At 44.5% G+C, this 26,597-nt stretch overlaps 1 protein-coding gene and 1 long non-coding RNA gene across 8 annotated transcripts in view; both read left to right on the forward strand.

Annotated features, from left to right (window-relative positions):
• The window catches only part of LOC117070331, a 32,881-nt gene extending 8,734 nt beyond the window's left edge, over positions 1-24,147 (forward strand). The window contains exons 4-5 of one of the 7 annotated variants that reach the window (XR_004431871.1): positions 17,548-17,704; positions 18,787-18,977. This is a non-coding gene — a long non-coding RNA (uncharacterized LOC117070331). Of the gene's footprint in view, positions 1-767; positions 783-2,645; positions 3,094-6,610; positions 6,626-8,937; positions 8,949-17,547; positions 17,705-18,786; positions 18,978-24,132 lie in introns of those variants that run through there. The other 6 variants (XR_004431873.1, XR_004431876.1, XR_004431874.1 and 3 more) reach the window with 6 other exon arrangements.
• LOC117070328 (A disintegrin and metalloproteinase with thrombospondin motifs 7-like) overlaps positions 1-26,597 on the forward strand; it is a 684,711-nt gene that overhangs the window by 633,158 nt on the left and 24,956 nt on the right.

Genomic DNA, 26,597 nt, shown 5'->3' on the forward strand with positions numbered 1-26,597 from the left:
TAAATTGCTTAGAATAATGACCTCCAGTTGTATACTTGTTCTCAAAAATAACATGATTTCATTTTTTATGGCTGCATAGTATTCCATGGTATACTACATTGCATTTTCTTTATATGATTTCTTTATATGATTTATATGATTTCTTTATGATTTATGATTTATATGATTTCTTTATATGATTTATATGATTTCTTTATATGATTTCTTTATATACATTGCATTTTCTTCATATGATTCACCATTGATGGGCATCTGTGTTGATTCCATGCCTTTGCTATTGTGAAAAGTGCTACAATGAACGTACAAGTGCAGACAGAAGGATTTATTTTCCTTTGGTTATATACTCAATGATGGGATTGCTTGTTTGAATGGTAATTCTACTTTTAGTTCCTTAGTTTAGTTTAGTGTAGGTTGAAGTCAGAAGATGTAATGCCTCTGGCTTTATTCTTTTGGTTTACGATTGCCTTGGCTATTCAGGCTCTTTTTGGGTTCCATATAAATTTTAGAATAGTTTTTCTCTAATTCTGCAACAAAAAAAATGATATTGGTAATTTGTAGATTGCTTTGTGTAGTATGACATTTTAATGATATTGAATCTTCCTATCCATGATCATAGAGTGCTTTTCCATTTGTGTAGTCTGTATCTGCTTCTCAGTCACCAAAAGCACCTGCTAAAATGATATATATATATAGACTGATTAGGGGACTTCCAACCTAAGATTGCCCTGGAAACTTAATTCTTATCTTGGCTCATCTCTTCAAAACAGATGCGTCTTTTGTTGGTGACCTCAGATACACTGTTCAGAAGTACTCAAAGTATTCATTCTTTCACCTCACATTTGAGAGCCACCCTAGCATTTTATTGAGTTCAGCAAGCCAGCCCTGCATTTCTAAACCCTTTTCAGAAGTCCAACCTTACTTACTTTGATTGATGACATTGGCTTTTCAAAAAATTACTATTTTTTTTTAGAGGTGGGGTCTCACTATGTTGCCCATTTGGAGTATAATGGCTATTCATAGGCACAATTAGGGTGCACTACTGCTGTGAACTCCAGGACTCAAACCATCTTCCTGCCACAGCCTCCTGAGTACCTGGGACTATAGGTGCAAGCCACCATGCCCAGTTGACATTAGCTTTATATACTTAATATTTCCTCAGTAACCGTTTATGTCTTTTTGGCACCTGCAAAACCCTCTTCACTGATTACACCTGTTTAAAGGTGTAATTTACTCCAAGTCACCTGCCTTTATCCATGGAGTATTCAAGTTTCTTTCAGAATGAGAATTTGGAGGGTGATTATAGAAATATAAAACCAGGCCGGGCATGGTGACTCATGCCTTGTAATCCCAGCACTTTGGGAGGCCAAGGTGGGTGGATCATAAGGTCAGGAGTTTGAGACTAGCCTGGCCAACACAATGAAACCCCGTCTCTATTAAAAATACAAAAATTAGCCGGGCATAGTGGCACATGCCTGTAATCCCAGCCACTCAGGAGGCTGAGGCAGGAGAATCTCTTGAACCCGGGAGGTGGAATTTGCAGTGAGCCGAGATCACGCCACCGCCCTCCAGCCTGGGAGACAGAGTGAGACTCTGTCAAAAAAAGAAAAGAAGAAGAAGAAGAAGGAGAAGGAGGAAGGAGGAAGAAGGAGGAAGGAAGAAAGAAGAAGAAGAAATACAAAACCAACTATCTATAGTAGACAGTTTATCCCCCAGAAAGCTTTTTAGGCTGAAAATGTTTCTATAGATTTCAGATTTCCTTCTGATAGCTAAAATTTGTTTCTGTATAACAACAGAGTAGTGCCCTATAAGCCAGTTCAGTGCACATTAAATGGCTGTACTTAGAATTATGAATCTGAGGCTTGTGCAGTGAGGCTGTAGCTCTCTGGAGTCAGTTGGCCAAGTGGGATTCCTGAGGACTGAGCAAATACACGCACAGCAGGATTTTGTCCTACGTTTTCTTAGGGATCTTATCCAAAAACACCATTACTTGAATTTCCCAGCTTCGTTTTACAGCGAGACTTCCTTGCTATGTGTACTCCCACCTCTGTACGTCACATCATTTTCTCAGAGAAGTACAGCGTAAAATAATAACCAGCATTTGTAGGGCACTTCTTGTGGGCCTTCTTGGGCATTCTCATGGAATGATCTAAAATGGTTAAGTTCTTGCACTTGCTCTGAAGTCATTTATAATCTAATTGCTGGTCTTCCTGGTATGAACAAAGTTGTTTGCTTGTTAATAAATTCCTACCATATACCCAGAGTTGTGGATTTTTTTCTATCTAGCTAGGAAAAACACTGAAGAGTTTTCTAATAAGGAAGAATGATCTGAGTGTCTACCTGCTTTTGAAAAGATGTCTGCTGTGGATAGGAAATGATTTTGTATCCAAAAATCCTAGTACTAATTTGGAGTGTTGTAAAGGTCAGGGCAGCAAATGCTAGAGAATGGGATTAATAAAAGGTGATAGTGTTCTGCATGCCTTTGAATAATTAATTTTTACTCCATTTTGACTACCTTGCAACAAAGTAGGTTAAGTGCTGTACTTTTAAGGAAGTCCGTGTACAAGTGTGTGCCTTACAATGCTCAAGTGGTTGCTCACTAACCAACGGAAATAAATGACTGTTGTTTCCACACAATTGCTTCACAGATTCTAAATGCTGTCTCTGGGACACTGGATTCTGTGCCCTTCAAGATAAATTCCATAATCAAGGGCCTAGCCCTGAATAGATTGGAGCCCAAAAATCTCACTGAAGCAAACAGATAACAGGCCAGTGAAGAATCGGAGACAAACACTCCTGGAATAGGAATCCACTACTCACCTTTATTTTAAATTGGTATATAGAAATTAATATTATTACGAAATGCACACATTTTAAGTGTTAAGTTTGATGTTTTGACAGTTGTATACGTCTGTGTAGTAACTACCAATAGAAGACATAAAACATTAAAATTCACCCAGAAAGTTCTCAAGTACATTTAAATCACCCCTGAGCACCTCCCCACTCCAGTGATCACTTCCTGATTTTTATCACTAAAGATTTGCTTTACCTGCTTTTGGATTACATATAAATGGCATCATATTATAATGTACTCTTTTGCATCTGGCTTCTTTCACTGATAATGCTTTAAAGACATCCATATTGTATGTATCAGGACATTGCTCTTTATTGCTGAGTAGTATTTCATTCTGTAAATATACCACAATTTGTTTATTCATCTTCCTAGTGAAGGACTTTTAGGTTGTTTCCAGTTTGGGGCAGTTATGAATAAGGATGCTATCGATGTTCTTACACAGACTTTTGTTTTTGTTTTTTGTGGATATACGTTTTCATCTCTCTTGGATAAATAACAGTAGAAAATTACTGGGTCATATGGTAAGTCCATGTTTATTAGAAACTGCCCTCTTGTTCTCCAAAGTGGTTTCACCATTTTGTACTCCCATCAGTGATGTATGAGAGTTGCAGTTGCTTTACATGTCTGTCAACATTTACATTGTCAGTGTTTTTTATATTAGCCATTTTAGCACATATGAAATAACTGATTTTAATTTACATTTCCCTGATGATTAATGATGTTGAGCACTTTTTCGTATGCTTATTTTTCACTTGTATATCTTTCATGGAGTGTCTTTCATGTCTTTTCTCATTTTAAAGTTGGAAGTCTTTTTATTGTAGGTATTATTCTTTGTATTCTGGGTATAAATCCTTTGATGGATAGATATGCTATGATTTTTTTAAAGACTCTGTGTATTCACTTATTGGGATCTTTTTATGAACAAATTTTTTTGATAAAATTGACTTTATCAGTTTTTTATTTTGTGGGTTTATGACCTCTAAGTCACAAATAACGTATTTTCTTCTATACGTTTTATGGTTTGGGATTTTATATTTAGGTCTGTGATCCATCTCAAATCAATTTTTGTGAACAGAATGAGGTTTAGTTTTTTTCAACATGGATATATAGTTGTTTCTAGTAAGTCTTTAAACTAGTAAATCCTTCCCTTTTGTTCTTTTTCAAGATTGCTTTGGTTATTCTCGATTCTTTGTCATAAAGTTTTAGAATTAGCTCATCTTGTTTTTCAAACTTAGCTGTGCTGGGTGAGCTGTGTTCATGACACTGCATTCCAGCTTGTGTGACAGCAAGACCCTGTCTAAAAAAAACAAAAACAAAAAATAAACTGCTAGAATCTTGATATGGGGTTTTGTTGAGTCTATATGTCCATTTAGAATGAAAATTTTAATAGTATTGAGTGAGCTAATCCATGAACATACTATGTCTTGTCATTTATTTAGGTATTAATTTTTTTCTCAGCAATGTTTTGTAGCTTCCCTTGCATAAGACTTGCATATCTTACATTAGACTTTTTCTTAAGCATTTGATTTTTTAAATATTTTTAATTTTCTTTTTTTTTGAGATGGAGTTTTATTTTTGTTGGGGTAGGCTGGAAAGCAGTGGCATGATCTCGGTTCACTGCAACCTCTGCCTCCCAGGTTCAAGCGATTCTTCTGCCTCAGCCTCTTGAGTAGCTGGGATTACAGGAATGCACCACCATGCCCGGCAAATTTTTGTAGTTTTAGTAGAGACAGGGCTTCATCATGTTGGTCAGGCTGGTCTTGATCTTCTGACCTCGTGATCCGCCCATCTTGGCCTCCCAAAGTGCTGAGATTACAGGCATCAGCCACTGTGCCCAGCTAATTTTCATTTTTAAGTTGTTTGTTGCTAGCATCTAGAAATACAATCGATTTTCTGTTTGTTTAGAGTTGAGTCTCGCTATGTTGCCCTGGTTGGTCTCAAACTCCTGAGCTCAAGGGATTCTCCTGCCTCAGCCACCCAAGTAGCTGGGACTTTAGTCATGTGCCAGTATGCCTGGCTGATTTTTGTATGCTAATCTTCAATCATGCCAACTTGATAAATTCATTTATTCTAGAAATAGTTCTTATATATTCCATACAATTTTATATTAATACATACACAGCAGTCTAGTCTGCAAATAATGTTTTTACTTCTTTTTCTGATTTTCTGATTTTATGACTTTTCTTCTTTTTTTTTTTTTTTTTTTTTGCCTTTCTGCACTGGCTACAATATCTAGTGCAATGTTTAATGTGTGGTGCACCTGGCCCTATTGCAGTTTTTAATATACATGAGTTCTCTCAGCTTTTGTCTATCAGAGAATGTCCTTACTTTTATTTTCGAGGGGTATTTTAGTTGGATATAGGACTCTATGTTGACCTTTTATTTCTTCTTTCAGTATTTTAAAGAAATTATTTTTATTGTACTCAGGCCTCATTTGTTTCTGGTGAGAAGTCATTCATCATTTTAATTTTTATTTCCCTTTCCATAATGTGTGGTTGTTCTCAATGGCTGCATCTGTGCATTATATTTACTTTTCAGTAGATTGACTAGGATATGTCTAGGGATGTTTTTCTTTTTATAGAGTTTACTGAACTTCTTGGATCTATGTTGATGTCTTCCATTAATACTGGTTCTTTCTTGGCCATGATATGTTTACATTTTTCTCTCATCTCATACTCTCTTGCTTGTCTTCTTTGGAGATTCTAGTTATATATATATTAGATGGTTTGGTATAAACCTACAGATCTCAGATTATTTTTCCTCTGCCCTTTTTCCTTTTGGTTTTCAGTTTGGATACTTTCCATTTGACCATCTTTAAGATTTTTGATGCTTTTCAAGGTTAACCTGTTAAACTTGTTTATTGAATTCTCCATTAAAAAATTTTTATTTTTAGTTATTTATGGATACATAGTTGCACTGAATTATTCATTTCTAATATTTTTATTTCTAGCGTTTCATTATGTTTGTATAGTTAACAATTTTCTGCTGAAATTTCCTACTTCTTCATGCGTGTTTTCCACATTTTCCACTCTACTTTTCAGCATTTTAATCAGTTATTTTATTGGTTTTTTTTCCTTTTTTTTTCTTTTAATCAGTTATTTTAAAGATCCAAACTGATAATTCAATGTCTGGGTCTTTTCTAGTTCTGCTTCTATTGAGCCCTTCCTTTCCCTTAACATGAATCTTATTTACTTGCTTTTGCATGTCTTGTATATTTGATTGGATGATGGACGTTTTATATTGGGGAAAAAAAGAAATTGAAGCAAATATTTACTTCTAAAACAGGGCATGCCCTTTGGTTTTTGTTTTGTTAGGCTAATTTAATGGTGGCTCAATCTGATGTATATGAGTTCTAGATTGGGGCTTCATTGCAGTTTTAGTTTAGTTTGATTCAGTTTGTGTCTAGCTTCAAATATTTTGAATGAAGGTAGAATCAGAACTCTCATCTCACCAGGGCCTGAATTTTGGGCATTGGCAAGATTCCAGAGATCTGAATTTGCTTCATAGCTAAGCCACCAGCTTTCATCACTGTGGGAGATCTTTCCCTGCTTTACAACCTCTGCTAGGATTTTTTTTTATCAATGGGCTGGGGGACAGGAGGATATTTTTCTCAGCTCTCATGTGTGCCCTGCCCTTTTGTAGAGGAATGCCCACAATGCCTAGGGGATGGGTTTCTCAGCATTTCTGACCCCACTTAACCTCCAAGCGTGCCTCTGTTGGATTTCACAACAATCCTGCCTCTGGTTTCATTTTTAAAAGGTATTTTGGCCTTGGGAGAAGTCAAGCTCTGTCAGCTTTCCTTCTGTTATCTACACCTTTAGAGTCCTACACCTTGCTGTACCTGGTCATCATCTAAAGGGTAAGATTGGTTGGAAGCCTTCATCTCTGGATTTGGGTCCTCTAGGTTCTAATGTCAAACCAGCCCCCAAGTGGTTGTGAAAATTTTGTTAAATTTCAACAAGTTTCTCTTTTCCCCCCGATAGTATTCATCTTCCTACTATAGTTCAACTAGGAATAACAAGAGCTAGGGAGTCTCTTCTCTCCTGTGAAGGACTTGGCAATTTCTGGAGTTTGGATCATTTAGGTTTCTTTGGTTTTTGTTTTTGTTTTGAGACAGGTTCTCACTCTTACCCAGCCTGGAGTACAGCCTGTAGTGATCTCAGCTCACTACAGTCCCTCTGCCTCCCTGGCTCAATTGATCCTCCCACCTCAGCCTCCTGAGCAGCTGGGACTACAGGCGTGTACCACCAGGCCCATCTAAATTTTGTATTTTTTGTCGAGACAGGGTTTTGCCATGTTGCCCAGGCTGATCTCAGACTTCTGAGCTCAAGAGATCTGCCTGCCTTGGTGCCCCAACGTCCTGGGGTTACAAGCATAAACCACTGTACCCAACCTAGATTTCTTTGTGTCCTTAGCTTTCTGATGAGTTAAACATATTTTTTATTTTCTAGCTCATCTGGCCTGTTGTTGTTGTTTGCTAGAGTGCGAGGTATAGTCCCTTGTGACTTCATATCAGTAGTGAATTTCAGAAATAGGAGTTTATTTTTGTAATAAAAACATTTTTTTTTAGGTCAGGTGCAGTGGCTCATGCCTGTAATCCCAGCACTTTGGGAGGCCAAGGCAGGTGGGTCACCTGAGATCAGGAGTTTGAGACCAGCATGGCCAACATAGTGAAACCCTGACTCTACTAAAAATACAAAAATTAGCTGGGTGTGGTGGTGGTCGCCTGTAATCCCAGCTACTTGGGAGGCTGAGTCAGGAGAATTGCTTGAACCTGGGAGGCAGAGGTTGCAGTGAGCCGAGATCATGCCACTGCACTCCAGCCTAGGTGACAGAGTGAGACTCCCTCTGAAAAAATAGAAAAAAATATTTTTGAAACAGTTCTCACTGCCACACTGGCTGTGGAGTACAATGACATGATCATAGTTCACTGCTGGCTTGACTTTCTGGACTCAAATGATCCTCCTGCCTCAGTCTCTTGAGTAGCTGGGATCACAGGCATGTGCCACCATGTCTGGCTAATTTTTGTATTTCTTTGTAGAGTTGGGGTCTGCCCTTTTCTCCCACTGCCATTTTCTCACTCAGATAGGGACACTGAGGTCTAGAGGAAAAGTCACCTGTCCAAGGTCACAAATCTAGGAGGGGACCCAGGTCCTATCATGCCACCAGGACACCTGTCTACTCAGTTTTAAATTTTTTGGAGATAGGATTTCGCTCTGTCAGCAGGCTGGAGTACAGTGGATGAGATCACCGCTCACTGCAGCCTCAACCTCCTGGGCTCAAAGTGATCCTCCAACGTTAGCCTGTTAAGTAGCTAGGACTACAGGCATGTACCACCACCACGGCCAGCTATTTTTAAAATTTTTGTGTAGAGACAGTTCTCACTATGTTGCCAACATGGTCTCAAACTCCTGGGCTCAAGTGATCCTTTTGCCTTGACCTCCCAACGTGCTGGGATTACAGGCATGGGGCACTCCGCTCAGTCCCATGTTATATTTCTATGGGACAGCTCTGGTCTGTGCCACTCTCCCTGGACCTGATCCCATAGGGCTGGTCAGCAGCTACCCTACTCCAACATGGCCACCTGCATCCCCAGTGCCACAGGAGCCCCCTGCCCCCATGAGGCAGTGCATGCACATTGTTAATCATGAGATGCATGGTGGTCTTGGGCATGAGACCAACCATGTGGTCACACACAGTCTTGTTGACAATTGGCCATGTAGGAGTCCACCAGGTTCTGGGTGGTGTCCGTTTGTTGCACCAGCTGTGGTTCCATGGAATGCATGAAGCTGTCAGAGCCATTCTCTTTGGCCTTGTGGGCCTGCCATGGAGAACACAAGGGCATCAGGATGGCCAGGGCATGCAGCCAGGCTCCAGGAATTCCCAGGATCTCAGCCCCTCCAAAATACCTGGAACATTGAGGCACAGAGAGAAGTGACTGTACTGAACACACACCCAGCTCCCTACACGCTCTAGAGGGTTTCAGGTCTCTGCATTTCGGGACTCCAGACTCTCCTGATCAAGCCTCATCTTAGTTCTCACTCTAGTACCCAGAATTTGCCTCCATTTCCCAATCCAGAAATTAGAAAAGAACATCTCCAGGTCTCTTGCTTGAAGACCTGGCCAGAGCTGGTGCCAGACTGCAGACGCCTGGCAGGAGGCAAGAGAAGGGCATATTCACTTCTCCCTTCTCCTGGGAGGCCCACACACCAACATTGCTAATGCCACTGCCACTAGGCAGCACAGCCAAAGTAGACGCACACAGAGAGGAGAAGGGGAAGGGTTGAGTGAACCTGGGACACTGCACCCCAACTTTAATGTGTTGTTGAATTCAATTTGCTCATATTTTGTGGAGGGTTTTTGCATCAATATTTATCAGTGATCTTGGCCTGTAGTTCTCTGTTTTGGATGCATCTTTGGTGTTGGTATTAGGGTAATACTAGCCTTGTAGAATGAGTTTGGAATAGTTGGGTAAGGTCTCTAGTTTTGGAATAGCTTGAGTAAGGTTGGTATGAATTCTTCTTTAAATACTTAGTAGAATTCAGCAGTGAAGCACCAGGTCCCAGGCTTTTCTTTGCTGGGAGACTTTTTATTACCACTTCGATCTCAGTATTTGTTATTGGTCTGTTCAGGTTTTGGATTTCATCATGGTTCAATCTTGCTAGGCTGGATGTTTCTAGAAATGTATCCATTTTTAGTAGATTTTCCTATTTCTTTGCATATAGTTGCTTATAATAGCCACTACTGATCCTTTGAATTTTTGCAGTATCACTTGTAATGTTTCCTTTTTCATGTTTGATTTTATTCACTTGGGTCTTCTCTCTTTTTTTCTTAGCCTTAGTTAGGCTAAAAGTTTCTCAATATTGTTAATCCTTTACAAAAACCAACCTTTCAATTCATTGATGCTTTGCTTTCTTCATTTCATTTATTTTGCTCTGATCTTTATTTTTTTTTTCTTCTACTAATTTTGGGTTTGGCTTGTTCTTGCTTTTCTATTTCTTTAAGGAGCATTGTTAAGTTTTTTATTTGATGCTTTTCTACTTTTTAAAAGTAGGTGTTTATAGCCATAAACTCCCCTCTTAGTCTTGCTTCTGTCATGTCCCATAGGTTTTGGCATGTTGTGTTTCCATTATCATTTGTTTTAAGAAATGTTTCAGTTTCCTTCTTAATTTCTTCATTGACCCCCTGGTCATTCCAGAGCGTATTATCTAATCTCCATGTGTTTGTATAGTTTCCAACATTTCTCTTGTTACTAATTTCTAGTTTTATTCGATTGTGGTCAGAGAAGATATTTGATATTATTTTAAATTTTAAATTTTTTAAGACTTGTCGTTTGACCTAAGATATGGTCTATCCTTGAGAATGATCCGTATGCTGAGGGGAAAAAAATGTGTATTCTGTAGCCCAAGGGAGAAGACACCTGCCCCCACTCTCCTATAACACACAGCGCTCTGCTCAGGGATGGGGCAGTGGTGTGCTGTTGTTATACAAGGGGTTCTGTAGGAGAGGGAACAGAAATCTGTTCTGTAATGTTTACCATTTTCCGTGGTGCAAATATTCCATGGCTCATGTCAGGCTGCCACCATCTTCTCAGCCTGAGCTTGTTTGTACCCACCCTTGGGAAGGCTATCCAAGTATTTGAAAGGATGTGGGTGTGGTGATCTAAAGTGTATCTTTATTAGATACACATCAAGCCCAGTTATCCTGTGGTTCGTGCAGACTCATAGAGGAGCTACTTGGTGGTCTCGGATAAGATCTGGAAGAATTCTCTGGGCTACCAGGCAGTAGAAACTCTTATTCCCTACCTGTAATTTCTCTCCAAAAAAATTGTCTGTGTGTCTGTGTGTGTCTCTCTCTCTCTCTCTTTCTCTCTGCTGAGCCACTCGGAGCTGGGCCACTTGGGCTGACACAGCATCCCTATGGCCACCACCACTGGGACTGCACTGGGTCAGACCTAAAGCCATCAAAGCACTGGGTCTCACTCAAGGCCCACTGTCAACACTACCTGGCTATTGCCCATGTTCACTCAATGTCCTGGGGCTCTACAGTCAGCAGGTGGCAAAGCCAGTCAGGCTTGTGTCTTTCCCTTCAGGGCAACCAGTTCCCTCAGGCCCTGGTGCGTCCAGAGATGCTGTGTAGGAGCCAGAGACTGGAGGCAAAAAGCTTAGAAACTTACCTGGTGCTTTATTCTACGGCAGCTGAGCTGACGCTGAAACCATGAGACAAAGTCCTTCCCACTCTGCCTTTCCCTTTCCACAGGCAGAGGAGCCTCGCCCTGTGACTACCACCACAGGCCCACAGGGAGTGCTGCCAGGCTACTGTTGATGTTTACTTAGGGCCCAAGGGCTCTTAAGTCATTTGTGGTGAATGCTTCCAGGCCTGGGACTCACCCTTCAGGGCAGTGGGCTCCCCTCCAGCCCAGGGCAGGTCAAGAAATTCCGTCTAAGAGACAAGGCCTAAAATCAGTGACCACAGGAGCCTATTTGGTGCTCTACCCTACCGTGGACAGGCAGGTACTTAAGCTGCAAGACAGAGTCCCTTTTACCTTTCCCTCTGCTTTTCTCAAGCAGAAGAGGTCTCTCACCACAGCCACCAAAGTTGGGAATGTGCTGGGTCCCACCTGAAGCCAGCATGTCTCTGAGCCTTATTCCAGGCCCATAGCAGACTACCTGGGTACCACCGTCGGCTGTGCAGGGTGGTGCAAGCATTTGGGCTTGGGAAGAGGGAGGAAAAGAACACGCACAGGAAGGTCACAGTGTAAGCAACAGTATGGAGGTGGGAAAGTTCAGCTCATGGATAGAAAAAGTTGATCCAATTTGGCAGGGCCCACAGGGAGATTTGGTGGAGTGGTGAGAGGTGGGCCACGTCAGAAAGAACCTTGAATGCCAGGCTGAGGTGGGAGGCATTTCCTATTGTATGGAAGGTGCCATGAGGTGGTGGGGAGGGTAACATGATGAAAGGATATTTGGGAGGATGGATCTGGCATCGGTGATGGGTAGGGATAAGGAGTGAACAAAGCCAGAGGCCAGGAAACTGGACAAACAGCCCAGAATTCAGGCTTAGCTGTTCAAAGGCAGTTTCTACACTGAATTTCAATGTGGATCCAAGCATGCATGGGGTAGATGATTTGGAAAAGCAAAACCATTCCCTTCCCATTACAACACAGTTTCCCAGGTGAGCTCATCACCAGAGTCCTACAATGCAGACAGTCGAACTACCCCAAACTCTGTCCCTAGAAACTGTGACCCAGAGGAAGCCCTTGTCAACTGTAGCCAGAGGACACTGCAGCCTAAGCAGGACTGCACCTGTTCCCTTCCAGGAGCCTCATCTCTGTCTGGCCAGGCTTTCGCTTCAAATGTCCTCAACTTTGGCTTCAAAATCTGTTGGGTCAGATTCATGAGAGCTCTGGCCTTCTTTGGGTTAGGGATTTTTAAATAGTGTTTTCAAGCAGGCAGTAGATCAACTCTGCTTGCTTACTTCTGTGTGCATCTCCTGTTCCCTGGCCCCAGATCTTCTTTTTCCTTGGTTTATCCTCTCACTGTGTTGCAGCACATCTTCCAGTAGCTTCCTGAGACTTTCTGACCTTCACGTAGTTTAGAATGTTGCTGTTCTACCCCAACTTCTGATTAATAGTTTGGATGGATATAATGCTGTAATTTAAATGTAACTTCTCATCACATTGGGAAACATTGCTCTATTATTTTCTAGTTCCCAGTGTTGTTGGGAAGAAGTCGGTGCCATGTGGAGTCTTGGCTCTTTATATATGACCTGTCTTTTCTCTCTGGAGGATTTTAGGATTTTCTCTCTGAAATTTCCCAATTATGTGCCCTGTTGTAGATCCTCATTCACTGTGCTAGTCACTTGGTAGACTCTTTTGAACTAGAAAATCATGTCCTTCTATTACAGGAAGCCACCAGCAGGTTTGTGTGAGCTGAGTAATCACATTATGTTCTCCCAAAGACAAGAGGTATCAAGGCTCTGAGCACCTTACAAGTGGATATGGGGAAAGGGTGCCTGAAGTGAATCCAACAAAGCTGCAGCACCCACTGAGCTCATGTCCTAGGGCCAGGCTCTGAGGACAGTGGACATGGGTGAGACCCACTTCCTGCCCAGTCCCATGGTAGGGCTCAGGACACACATGGTCCAGGAGGCCCCCAGCCCCGGGCTACATTTACATGCACCTGCCTGCATGTAGCAATCAGTGAGCCACAGGACAACTTAGGGGAAAGGGCAGCTCCAGAGAGCAGGATAGGAGGGAGGTAAATAATCATGGGGTGGGTAGAGGCCTTGTTGGGAAGGGGCAAAGGCAGGACCATGTGTTTTGTGTGTGTGTGTGTGTGTGTGTGTGTGTGTGATGTGTATTTTGGAAAATGGAGAGAACAGTTTGTCTGCCCCTTTTCTGGCCACTGCATCCCGTTTTTCATGAAGTATTTCTTCCCATCATGGACTGAGTGTCTCTTGTCTCCTCTAAATTCATATGTTGAAGCCCTAACCCTCTGCATGGCTGTATTTGGAGATGAGGCTTCTCAGGAAGTCATTAAGGTTAAATGAGGTCCTAAGGTTGGGGCCCTGATTCAGTAGCATTAGTGTTCTTATGAGACGAGACACTAGAGAGTGTAGTCACTCACTGTCTGCACAAATACAAAGAAGAGGTCACGTGAGCACACAATATGGCAGCCAGCTATGGGACAAGAAAAAAGGCCTCAGAATGTAACCTACCTTGCTGGCACTTTGGTCTTGGATTTCCCAGCCTCCAGAACTGTGAGAAGTAAATGTTTGTGGTTTAAGCCACCCAGTCTGTGGTATTTTGGCATGGCAACATGAACTAATACGTCTCCCCACCCTACTTCAACCACATGACACTAGAGGAGTTGGCAGTTTTAGTGTCCCAACTACCCAGCCAATCCAGACCACACCAAGCAGAAACTTTCTTCTGGAGTTTTCTGAATAGGAACTAATGGAGGGGAGCCCTATCCTTTGTTGGGGGCAAAGCCAGGAAGATGGAAGTCTCATGCTACCAACAGCCTGACTCCAACCTTGTGGGGAAAGTTTCTCTGAGAGCACAAAACTGATCTGCAGACTGAGGTGGAGACAGAGACAAGGGAAAGAGCCTGCAAATCCCGACAGCACTGGTGACTCTGAGACCAGGTATTCCTGAGGCCCAGCTGTTTTCTGCCCTGCACGTGGCTAACTTACTGACCAATGAACTTCCCTTCTTGCCTAAGGCAACTCAAGTGAATTTTCTGTCACTCACCCCCAAAGAGCCCTGACTGCAGTGGCAGGGCATGGCAGGGCTGGGCTGGCTGTGGTAGAGGACAGTGTGGGTGGAATCAGCTGTGACAGGCACACAGGAAGTTCAGTTATCGAGTGGACTCCATGAGATCTTCCTCCAGCCCCGACTGAGCAAGGCTAGGCTCATACGCTCAGTAGGTCAGAGTGAGGGATTTGGTCAGAGGTGCCATGCTCAGGGCCATCTTTCTATGAGTCAGACTCTTCATCATCAAAGGCTTTGCCATCAGAGATAGTTTTAGTCATATCTTGGGTTCACTTTATCAATTGCTATTCCTCTGTTTTCAGGATCTTTACACTAGGCTGCCCCACATGGGTGTTAGGAAGCCATAGGCATCCTGGCCAGAAGCCCAGACCACAAAAAGGACTTCCACCAGCCTGCCCAGAGTTCCAGAGGGCAGGACCAAGGGGTGGTGGGAGGATCCTAGCCTGGGCAGTCATGACATGTCCACCACTCTTGATCTGTCTTCTGGAACTTTTCACCTCTCCAGTTTGGGTCCTGGTGGGGCACACATGGTAAAGACAATGAACGTCCATGTCTCCGACTAGTTTTCCCATCAGAAGTGGTCGTTGCGCCAATCACCCTCTTCCACTAAAACTGGACAGACCAAGGGCCACTTTCCTAATGGATGGGTCTTCTTGGTCCATCTCATGCTCCCAACAGAGTTCCCTCCCTACGATGGGAATGTGCCATACCAGGAGAGCCCTCTTGACCCAGCCTCCAGCCAAAGGCAGTCCCCCTGCCAAGCAGGCCCTAAAGTTACACTGGAGGGTGACAGGCCTCACCTGGAAACTTCTTGTTGAATATTGTCAGTTTCCCACACAAGTGCAGCCTGGCAGTTTAATTCAAATTAAAAACAGAAGGAGACTGCTGCTTCAGTCTCGACTGCTTGAAAATTAGGCCGTGTAGAGCTTTTGTTTGCTGGAAATTGTGGAGTCAGACATTGTGCAGATTGACCCAATAGCTACAGCAGGTACACACATAGGGCGCCAACCAAGGACAAGTGTGCACACGCACACATGCACACAGCAGAAAATCGAGAAATAAACTCTTTTAATTTTAGCTGTCATGGCAGTTTTGTGTCATTTCCCCAAAATATACAAATTTTATGTTATGATTTAGTCTATTTAGAATTACTTAAGGAAAAGGAGATGTGAGTGCAGTGGCTCATATCTATAATCCCAGAACTTTGGGAGGCTGAGGCAGGAGAATCACTTGAGCCTGGGAGTTCGAGACCAGTCTGGGTAACATGGTGAAATCCCATCCCTATAAAAAAATATGAAAATTAACCAGATGTGGTAGCATGTACCTGTGGTCCCAGCTACCCAGGAGACTGAGGATCTCTTGGGCCAGGGAGGTGGAGGTTGCAGGGAGCTGAGATCACATCACTGCACTCCAACCTGGGTGACAGGGTGAGATCCCATGTGAAAAACAAAGAAAGAGAAAGAAAGACAGAGAAAGAGAAGAGAAAAGAAAAAGAAGAGGAGGGAAAATAAATAAGAGAAGAGAAAGGAGAAAAGAAAAGAGAGGAGAGAAGAGAAAAGAGAGGAAAGAAAAGAGGGGAGGGGAGGGGAGAGGAGCAATGGAATCCTGATATCTGGTATGGGGAAACTTAAGTGGATACGTCTGAGAACTTCGAACCTCCAGTTTCCACTCAATGCTCTGGGCTAAAAGAAGTAGCCCCCTTTCCTCGCTAAGAGAAGGGCAGCTGTCTCTTGCCTGGAGACTAGGCAAAGAGCCTCCAACAAGGCCTTACAGCAGGATGAGGTGTATCATCATTGCTGCCCCACATTGACACCAGGCTCTGGTCATTCCTCATCATGGCCCAAGGTCACAAGCACAGTCTGCTCTGGGAGAATGATTTTTTGCCAAAAATGTTGCAGTAGCTGTCGAGTGTGTACTGGCAGAATCTGGGAAAGGAGGTGGAGGACTGGACATAAGGATGTTGGACCATGGGGAGACTAAAGGCTGTATACACGAGAATACATTGATGTGGGAGCACTCTCAGGATTTAATGGCTTGGCAAGTACACCTGGGGCCCTAACATGCTGCTGCAGTGGCTCCTTGAAATGTGGATGGAACAGTTGCTGCAGGGAATTAGGTGGAGATTATAGAACTGCATTTGCAAAGCATCAAAGAAGCCGGAAAGTACAGGGAGGTAGGAATGTTGGAATGGTTCGTTATATGCCAGCAGATTTGGAATCCACTGGGCTCAAGTGATCCTCCCACCTCAGCCTCCCAAGTAGTTGGAATTACAGGCATGCACCACCATGCCTGGCCTTTTTTTTTTTTTTTAATTTTTAGTGAAAATGAGGTTTTGCTATTGTTGTCTAGACTGGTCTCAAATTTCTGAGCTCAAGCAATCCTCCTGACTCGGCCTCCCAAATTGTTGGGATTACAGGTATGAGCCCTAGGATGTTTCCTGATTTGTGTATTCAGGAAACAACAACAAGACCTGGTGCTCAGAAGCCTGCAACAAAAATTTGCAATTTCCTACCCAGTTTTCAGACTGAGACAATTGAGACCTATAGCTCGTTGATTATAGGGGAGGCTGGGTATTCTTGGAAAAAGATCCTCCAACATCACCACATGGTATTCATTAATTATTCTCCAAAGGGATGTAGGGTCATTGATGAAAGTAACTGTAGCTGATGAAAAGGGAATACCCAGATTGTTTGAGGACCATTTATATAGGATTAGAGCTGACCCTGACACCAGAAGACCCACAATGCCACAATGTCCCCTCTCCAAAAGACTGAGAACATGTGATGGCTAGGTAATAAATGGATCCCTGGATGAAGAGGCTGCAGCCCCATCCCGTTGTCATTTATCTGTCCCTAAATATGCAATTGATATAAGTATGCTTAGTAGGTAACAGAGCTCTTACTTTACTCCCTGAGCTGTAGGTATGAGCCACTATAGTAGGAAGAGCCCGGGGGAAGTCTCTGAAACTCCCTCTTCCTGCTTCCAGGAGCAATGCAGTATTCTAGGTGGAATCACAGAGATTTATCACCTCCCTCAACTGTGACTGCCACCTTATGATAGTATTCTTCCTGTCCCTTGTGCTATTCTCGTCATTGTTTTACCTCCACCTGTCATGAACCCCACAATATGTTACTACTTTTGCCTCAATTATTTCTAGACATCACAAAATGAGAAAATAGGATCTTTTCTGTTTATCCATTTATTTATTATGTCAGTGGTCCTCATTCCTTTGTGTAGATCCAACTTTCTGTACAGTGTCATTTTTTTTCTGACCAAAGAACTGTTTTGAACATTTCTCAGAGTGCAGGCCTGCTGGTGATTATCTTGGCTTTTGTTTGTGTGAGAAAGTCTGTATTTTGTTTTCATTAAATTTTTTGAAAATGTTTTATTGTGTGGTTTTGTTTTTTTTTTTTTTTTGTAGAGATGAGACCTCATTATGTTGCCCAGGCTGGTCTCGAACTCCAGGCCTCAAGCAGTCCTCCTGCCTCGGCCTCCCAAAGTGCTGGAATGATTATAGGCATGAGCCACCACACCTAGCTTCACTGACTTCAACTGCTTTTAATCCCATATCTGCAGAGGTAACTATTTCATCTCTAGTCATTCTTTTTGTTTTATTTTGAGACAAGGTCTCACTGTGTTGCCCAGGCTGGAGTGCAATGGTGCAATCACAGCTCATGGCAAGCTCGACCTCCTGTGTTCAGGTGATCCTCCTGCCTCAGCCTCCTGAGTAGCTGGCACTGCAGGTGCATGCCACCATGCCTGGCTATTTTTAAAAATTGTTTATAGAGATAGGTCTCCCTTTGTTGTCCAGGCTGGTCTTGAACTCCTGGGCTCAAGCAATCCTTGCATCTAAGCCTCCCAAAGTGCTGGGATTACAGGCGTGACCCACTTCACCTAGCCTGTGTGGTTTGTTGCTGGTTTTTTTTTTTTTTTTGTCAATATGTCTTCCATTTCTCTCTTCTCATCATGTTCAGAATTTTTAGCCTTCTTGAACAGATGGAGCGTATTTATAATATGTTTTTTAATGTCCTTGTCTGCTAATTACATCATCTCTGTCATTTCTGGGCCTATTTCCATTGATTTATTTCTCTCCTGGTTATAGGTACTATTTTACCTGTGGGTTTTTTGTTTGTTTGTTTGTTTTTTGATACAGGGTCTTACTCTGTCACTCAGGCTGGAGTGCAGTGGTGTGATCTCATCTCACTGCAATCTCCGTCCCCCAGGTTCAAGTGATTCTTGTGTCTCAGCCTCCCAAGTAGCTGGGACTACAGGTGTGCACCACCACACCCGGCTAATTTTTGTGTTTTTAGTAGTGACAGGATTTAGCCATGTTGGCCAGGCTGGCCTTGAACTCCTGGCCTCAGGCAATCTGCATGCCTTGGCCTCCCAAAGGGCTGGGATTACAGGCATGAGCCACTGTGCCTGGCCATTGCCTGGTAATTTTTTATTGACTGGTAGACATTGTGTTTTTGTGTTGTGATTGTTGGATTTTGTTTTCGTTAAATAGTGTGGGACTCTGTTCCAGCACTAGTTAAGTTACTTGAAATAAGTTGGATCTATCAAGGTTTGCGAATCTGGTCCCTGTTAGCAATCATGGCCACATGTAGAGGTTGCAGGATGTTGTTTACATCTCTATCTTTTTTTTTTTTCTTTGAGACAGGATCTCGCTCTGTCACCCCAAGTGGCACCATCTTGGCTCACTGCCACCTCCACTTCATGGCCTCAAGTGATCCTCCCACCTCAGCTCCCCAAAGTGCTGGAATTACAGGTGTGAGCCACAGCACCCAGCCTAAAATTGTATCTTTCTTATTATCAGTGAAATTAAACATTTTTTCCTATGTGTCAGCGGCATTTGTGATTCTTTTTCTTTGAACTTTGGTTTCTTTCCATTTTTCTTAGAATTCTTTGTCTTTGTTTTCTCTACTTTTAGAATAGAATGAATATATTAATCATACTTTGAATTGTGGCCATGATGGAGTACCTGTATTGATGATAGTCTCCCAGCATAAACAACTACAAAGCTGGACAAAGTACATGATAAAATTGTCTTCAGGCATTAGGCAATAGACCCACTGTGCATGGTGGCTCACACCTGTAATCCCAGCACTTTGGGAGGCCAAGGCAGGTAGATCACTTGAGCTCAAGACTTCGAGACCAGCCTAGGCAACATGGCGAAACCCCATCTCTACTAAAATTCAAAAATGAGTTGGGTGTGGTGATGTGCAGGGGGTCTATAACTCCCAGGCTGTGGACTGTACCAGTCGGTGACCTGTTAGGAACCAGGTTGCACAGCAGGAGTTGAGTGGTGGGCAGCGAGCATTACTGCCTGAGCTCCGCCCCCCCATCAGATCAGCAGGCTTTAGATTCTCATAGGAGCGTGAACCCTAATGTGAACTGCACATGTGAGGGATCTAGGTTTCACACTATGAGAATCTAATGCCTGATGATCTGATGTGGAACAGTTTCATATCATAACCACTGCCCTGACCCTGTCTGTGGAAAAACTGTCTTCCACGAAACCAGTTAGGACTGTTGGTGGCATGTGCCTGTGGTTCCAGATACTTGGAAGACTGAGGTGAAAGGATGGCTTGAGCCTGGGAGGTAGAGGTTTCAGTGAGTTGAGATCATGCCACTGCACTCCAGCCTGGACAACAGAGTGAGATCTTATCTCAAAGAAACAAACAAACAAAAGGGCCAGGCATGGTGGCTCACACCTGTAATCCCAGCACTTTGGGAGAATATGGCAGGCAGATCACCTGAGATCAGGAATTCAAGACCAGCCAGGCGAGGCGGAGGTTGCAGTGAGCCAAGATGGCGCCATTGCACTCCAGCCTGGGCTACAAGAGCAAAACCCCATCTCAAACAAACAAACAAAAAAAAGACCCGTAAATGGCTCACACATTGGAATTAGCAGGCAAGAGCTTTAAAGTAACCACATACGTACATTAAATAATTTAGAGAAATATCAACACCTGTGAAGATGGTGAAGAAAGAATTTAGAGAAATAAGTTTTAGTATAAGTATATCCTAAATATGCATGGTACATACTTACTGAAAAAATAGTTTACTTTTTATCAGAAATCTAAATTTAACTGGGCGTCCTATATTTTATCTGGCATCTCTACCCCAAAGCCAAGCAGGAGAGAATCCAGAGTCCTATCTTCCAGCAGGCAACCTAGCCTAGGACAGATCCTGGCCAGGGGCAATTGGACATTGGATGGATTAGAGATGCCAGTCATTCAGTGTGTTAAAGGTTTGCCAGCCCTACATACAATCAGCATTGTTTTTGTTTAATATTTTTGTCTAAAGCACAACTTTAAAAATTGTAACCCTTTATTTCGAAATATAGATTCAGAGGAAATTTCAAAGATGGTACAGAGAGGTTTCATGGACTCCTCACTCAGTTTCCTCCAAAGGTTCTATTTTGTATAAATGTAGGACAGTATCTAACAATGTCACATGTCTAGGTCTATGCCATTTTATCACATATGTAGACTCCTTTAACCACCACTACAATCAAGATACAGAACTGTTCCACCACCACAAAAATCCCCCTCCTGCTATTCCTCTGCACTCATTCCTGGCTCTTCCCCTCCACTATTCCTACTCCTGGCAACCACTAATCTGCTTTCTGTCTTTATAATCTTCTCACTTCAAGAACATTATAAAATGCAAAAATTAGCCAGGCATGGTGGCACCAACTTGTAGTTCCAGCTACGTGGGAGGCTGAGGCAGGAGAATCACTTGAATCTGGGAAGGGGAGGCTATAGTGATCCTGCCATTGCAGTCCAGCCTGAGACTGGGTGAGACTCTCTCAAGGGTGAGACTCTCTCAAGGAATGAATGAATGAAGGCCTGGCACAGTGGCTCACACCTATAATCCCAGGGCTTTGGGAGGCTGAAGCAGGTGGAACTGTTGAGGCCTGGAGTTTGAGACCAGCGTGGCCAACATGGCAAAACCCTGTCTCCACTAAAAATATAAAAATTAGCCAGGTATGATGGTGCGCACCTGTACTCTCAGCTACTTGGGAGGCTGAGGCACAAGAATCACTTGAACCCGGGAGGCGGAGGCGGAGGCTGCAGTGAGCCGAGACCATGCCACTGCAGTCCAGTCTGGGCCACAGAGTGAGACTTCATCTCAAAGACAAAATAAAAGCAAACAAGAAAAAAAGAACATTATACAAATGGAATCACACAGTATGTGGCCTTTTGACACACTGGCTTTTTTTTTTTTTTTTCTACTCAGCAAATGCCCTTTGAGATCCATCCAAGTTGTGCATATTCCTTTTTATTGTTTTTTTCTGTTTGTGATGGAGTCTCACTGTCACCCAGGCTGGAATGCAGTGGCGTGATCTCAGCTCGCTGCAACCTCCACCTCCTGGGTTCAAGCAATTCTCCTGCCTCGGCCTCCTGAGTAGCTGGGATTATAGGCACCCATGACCATGCCTGGTTTCTTTCTTTTTTTTTTAAGATGAAGTTTTGCTGTTGTTACCCAGTATAATGGCACAATCTCAGCTCACTGCAACCTCTGCCTCCCAAGTTCAAGCAATTCTCCTGCCCCAGCCTCCTGTGCAGCTGGGATTACAGGTGCCCACCACCATATCCAGCTAATTTTTTTGTATTTTTAGTAGAGATGGGGTTACACCATGTTGGCCAGGCTGGTCTCAATCTCCTGACCTCAGGCAATCCACCTAGCTTGGCCTCCCAAAGGGCTGAGTTTACAGGCATGAGCCACCGTGCCTGGCACCCTTTTTATTGTTGAATAGTATTTCATAGAATGGATGTAGCAGTTTGCTTAACCATTCACCTATAGGGGGTGTTTGGTTGTTCCCAGTTTGGGGCTATTACAAATAAATCTGCCATGAACAATCATGTGTGAGTTTTTGTGCAGACATCAGTTTTATTTTCTGGTACAAATGCCCAGAAGCAATTGCTGGGTCGTATATTAAGGTGTATGTTTAATTAAAGAAGCTGCCAAACTATTTTCTAGAGTGTCTGTACCATTTTATATTCCTACCAGTGATGTATGAGAGAGTGAGTTTTGTCTACATCCTCACCAATATTTGCTATTACCACTATGTTTGATTGGAGCTGTTCTAATAAATATGTAGTGATATCTTACTGTGGTTTTAATTTGCATTTTCCTAGTGGTTGGTGTTAAAGATCTATTCATGTGCTTTAAGTCAACTCATTTTTAAAACCTAAATAAATGTATTTAAAGAGGAAACTTGCTTTGGGAGGCCAAGGCAGGTGAATTGCTTGAGCCCAAGAGTTCAAGATGAGCCTGAGCAACATGGTGAAACTCCGTCTCTACAAAAAATACAATAATATCCAGGCATGGTGGCGTGAGCCTATGGTTTCAGCTATTCGGGAAGCGAGGCAGGAGGTGAGACCTCCTGGTGAGCATCGGTCTCATTTACTGCAAATAGAAGGTAATGGTAAAAATAAATGCATCTGTATATTGCCTAAAATCCTCTTGTGGGCCTCAGGCTCGCACACCACACTTTTGGGCAGGAGCCCTACTCACAGAGGCTATGACAAGAATGGTCCTGACCCTGGGGCTGTGCAGTGACAGCTCACACGGCTCCACGTGGCATTTCTGAGTTTGGGATGCGCTGATGTAGTCCTACTACAGCCCTTCCAGCCCTTTATTGGACTGAGATAATTCAAGCTCTGAGGAGGGCAAGACTTGCCCAAGGTCACCCAGCAACATGGTCAGTCTCCTTTCCCAGGGTCTGCACAATTCCTGGCCTGTTTAAAGCCTGCCTCTATTCACTGCTGACTGAAAAATCCAGCTCCAAAACAGAATATGGCAAAGGATACTATCTTGTGCAGCGTATGTTTACAGCTGCAGTTACGTAGGAAAAAAAGTCAGAAAATACTGTTGAAGCAGTTATTTAGAGAGAGAAGGGGTCTACCGGTTTTTTGTGTTTTCAACTTTTCTGTATTTCATGATTTTTATCACAATGATGTTTAGTTACATAATCAACACATATTAAATGTTAAAAATCGACATGAAGACTGATCCAGCCACAGCCTATCATCGGCAGAGTCAGGAGGCCTTCCAGATAGAGCAGCCCCGCACCTGCCCCAGGTCACACCCTGGGCCTAGGCACGTTAGGTCCTCTGTCTGGACACCTTTACCCCATGGTGGCGTCCACGTCCGTACCCACCAGCACTTCCTGTGGGCAAGGCCCTCCCCTGCATCCAGCCCTGGGCACCCCCTAGCCCAGAGGGCACCTCATGGTGTGAGAGTCCGCCTGCCTGTCTCTAAAGAGAGGAAAACTCCTTGGGACATGTGTTCCACTTGACCATCAACCCAGCCTGGTGCAGAAGAGTGTACCGTGGGTATTTGGTGAATAAATGCATGAATGATTGGAACAAATTCCCAAAATGGTAATTTCCTGAGGCCCTTCTCCAGCTGGCCCAGGTGGAACCAGTTCCACTTTTCACGGGAAAGCCAGGTGTGAGGAGTGGGCCAGATATGTGTGAGCTGCCAGGTTCTCAAAGACTGGATGGACACAGGGCTTGTAGCAGGTCTGGGGGCAGCAGTACTGCTGTGGGAGCCTCAGGGAGGGCTCGTCCCTGATATCGCCCAGGATATCCTGGTGCCCCCACGTGCTGCGTGATGTGACAAGGCCTGGGTGGTGGGGACACACAGGGACTTGTTTGGATTGGCCACCTGGTCCAGCCCAAGAAGCTGTGCCTCCAGGCCCTCAAGGAATAACTCACTTTTGATATGTGACAACAGCTGCAGGCAAGGGGAGGGAGAGGTGTGTTGGGCCTCAACCTTAGAAGCCAGAAGCCAGTTCATGCCCCTACCTTGGTCTACGTGGGAAAGGGATGGGACCTCAGCTAGTTCTAGGGTCCTGGGTTATGATCAGGACTGTCCCTTATGGACTCAGTGACTTGGGCTGACCCAGCCCCTCCCTGAGCCTCATCAGTGAAACCAGGTCTGGGCCAGGGCTCTCGACACTTCCCAGCTCCAACCTCTGGCTTTCTTCCAGGAGGGCAGGAGATCAGACAGAGGTGACCCAGGCTCCCCTGTTTACCTCAACCTCCTTGTGAAGCCTCCCTCTTTGTGCCTGTGAGGTAGGTGGGGCCGGAAGGAGGGGCATTCACCTGTGGGTCTGTGACCTTTCTGCCCAGGTGTGCCTGGAGAGCCCTGTCTATACCTGGTGCTTTGCTACACCCCACGGCCTGGTCACAACCTCCCTGCCTCCAGAGCAGCCCTGGCCCAGGGAAGTAGCTGGTCTCTGCATCGAATGATAGGTAGAAAATGAAAGTGGGGGCGATAGCTCTGGAAAGGAGTCAAGGAGGAGGTGCCTTCCAAGGATGTGGAGGGTTTTTCCAGAATGGAACTTGACAGGTGTGGGCAAACATCAGGAGGTGGGAAGGGTGGCTCCCTCTGTGGGAGCCAAGACAACTTGCCTGGGCCAAACGGTGGTAGGCTGTGGGTAGGGCAGGCAGATCTGGGGTGTCCAGAGCCTGGGGTCCCTGTCCTTGCAGAGGAGTGGAATGCAGAACAAGTATCCCCTGCTCTCTGGCTGGGGGACATCTTCTACTTCCAAGTCCAGACACACACCAGCTGCCACAAGACCCTGAGGCTCTTCAGAGGACCAGTGGACAGCCACACTCACTCTGAACCAGCCTGCAGGGCCCACCTGCACCCTGGTCGAACCCATGACTGAGGGGACTCTCTGGGGACAATGGGGGCAGTCTCATGCTGCCTCTTACAGGTGGATCAGTCCCTGGGATCTGGTGTTGGGCTGGGGTGGGCTGAGGCTATTCTCTGCCAGGGTGCCTGGTGGACAACAGGAAGAGCATCTTCTCTTTGGCTTTCCTGGACCGCAGGACACAGCTGAACACTGCACTTTACCTCAGATGCCTTCAGATCCTCAGAAAACCCTGGGAAGGAAGAGGGGCTGCCCCTGCAGGGGGCCAGGACCCTGGTCCATGCTTGCTTCCCACAGCAGGCACCTCCTCTCCAGATTGACGTCACCTGATTCCTGAAGGCCTGGGCTACTGACCAGAGCCTCGACTCCCTCACCAAGACCTGTCCTTATATCAGACCAGCTAGTACCTGAGTTCAGAGCTGTAGAGGGGGAGAGAGAATGCAGGGCTCTGTAAGAGTTCTACACTCCCTGTTGCAGTGGGCCCTGTAGAAGGCCCCCCAGAAATCTGCAGCTGCTGTAAGTCACTGGGAGGAAGCTGCAGCAGACATGTGTTTCCCAGCCTGGTAGATGCAGAGGGGTGTCTCGGCTACTGAGTGGGAGGCCCAAACGCGGCCTTGGATGTGGCAGTGCAGGAATTCTAGTCAGCTGTGGGGCCCTGGGCAAGTCATTTAACCTCTCAGAACCCCATTCCTGGTCACCATGTGGCTCTTGTGTGGATGTAAAGGACCCCCAGCCACTTATGTCCCATCAGTGGAAGCCTAGCATGGGTGGAGACCCCCGAGACTGAACTCAGTGGTGGGATCCAGCCTGCCCAGCTCTCCTACATAGAGCCCAGAGTCAGCAAGTTGGGCTTCCTGGAGATGCAGGCACTTCTGCGGGCTGGAGAGCATGAGCAGGGTTCCCTTTTGGAAGGTGGAAGAGGAGGCCATAATGAGGCAGAGCTTGGGCACAAGGGGCTTGAATGGGGGATCTGAGACCCAACAGAGACTGAAGACTCTGTGCCACTCAGGCGGTGGAAACTGAGCTACGGCTGGTCCTCGTGGTCCTGAGTGAGGCCTCACCAGTCTTGGAAGCTGTGCAAAGGTGGCTTCATGTAAGGGTGCATCTGAGCACTTTTTTTTTTTTTTTTTAAGATGGGGTTTTGCTCTGTCATCCAGGCTGGAATGCAGTGGCACGATCATAGCTTACTGCTGCCTCAAACTCCTGGGCTCAAGTGATCCTCCCACCTCAGCCTCCCAAAGTGCTGGAATTACAGGTCCAGCACTTTGGGAGGAGGGGTGGAAGAAATGGTCTATCTCATTCTTTCAGCAGGAACCAAATCTTGGGAAACCCAGACCCAGTATATTTCTTAATGATCCTGATACTTTTATAACTGGTTACAGCAGGGTCACATGCACAACTGTTTTCCAACATCTTACAACAGGCCACATAACACCCTGTAATGTATTTTTTAATTTTTTTTTTTTTTTGAGGCCAGGGGCAGTAGCTCATGCCTGTAATCTGAGGCAGAAAGACTGCTTGAGGTCAGAAGTTCGAGACCAGCCTGGGCAACATAGCAAGACCCCATCTGTAACAGAGAAAAACCTTGTCTCTAAAAAAAGTTTTTTTGAGTACAGTGGCATGATCACAGCTGCTTCTGGGCTCAAGTGATACTCCCACCTCAGCAGCTGGGACTCTCAGAGCACGCCACCACACCTAGCTAATTTTAAAATTTTTGGTAGAGATGCAGTCTCACTATATTGCCCAGGCTGCTCTTGAACTCCAGGCCTTAAGAGATCCACCCAATGCAACCTCAC

This window comes from Trachypithecus francoisi, unplaced genomic scaffold, assembly GCF_009764315.1.
Source record: "Trachypithecus francoisi isolate TF-2019V2 unplaced genomic scaffold, Tfra_2.0 Lachesis_group3, whole genome shotgun sequence".
NCBI classification, from domain to species: Eukaryota; Metazoa; Chordata; class Mammalia; order Primates; family Cercopithecidae; genus Trachypithecus; species Trachypithecus francoisi.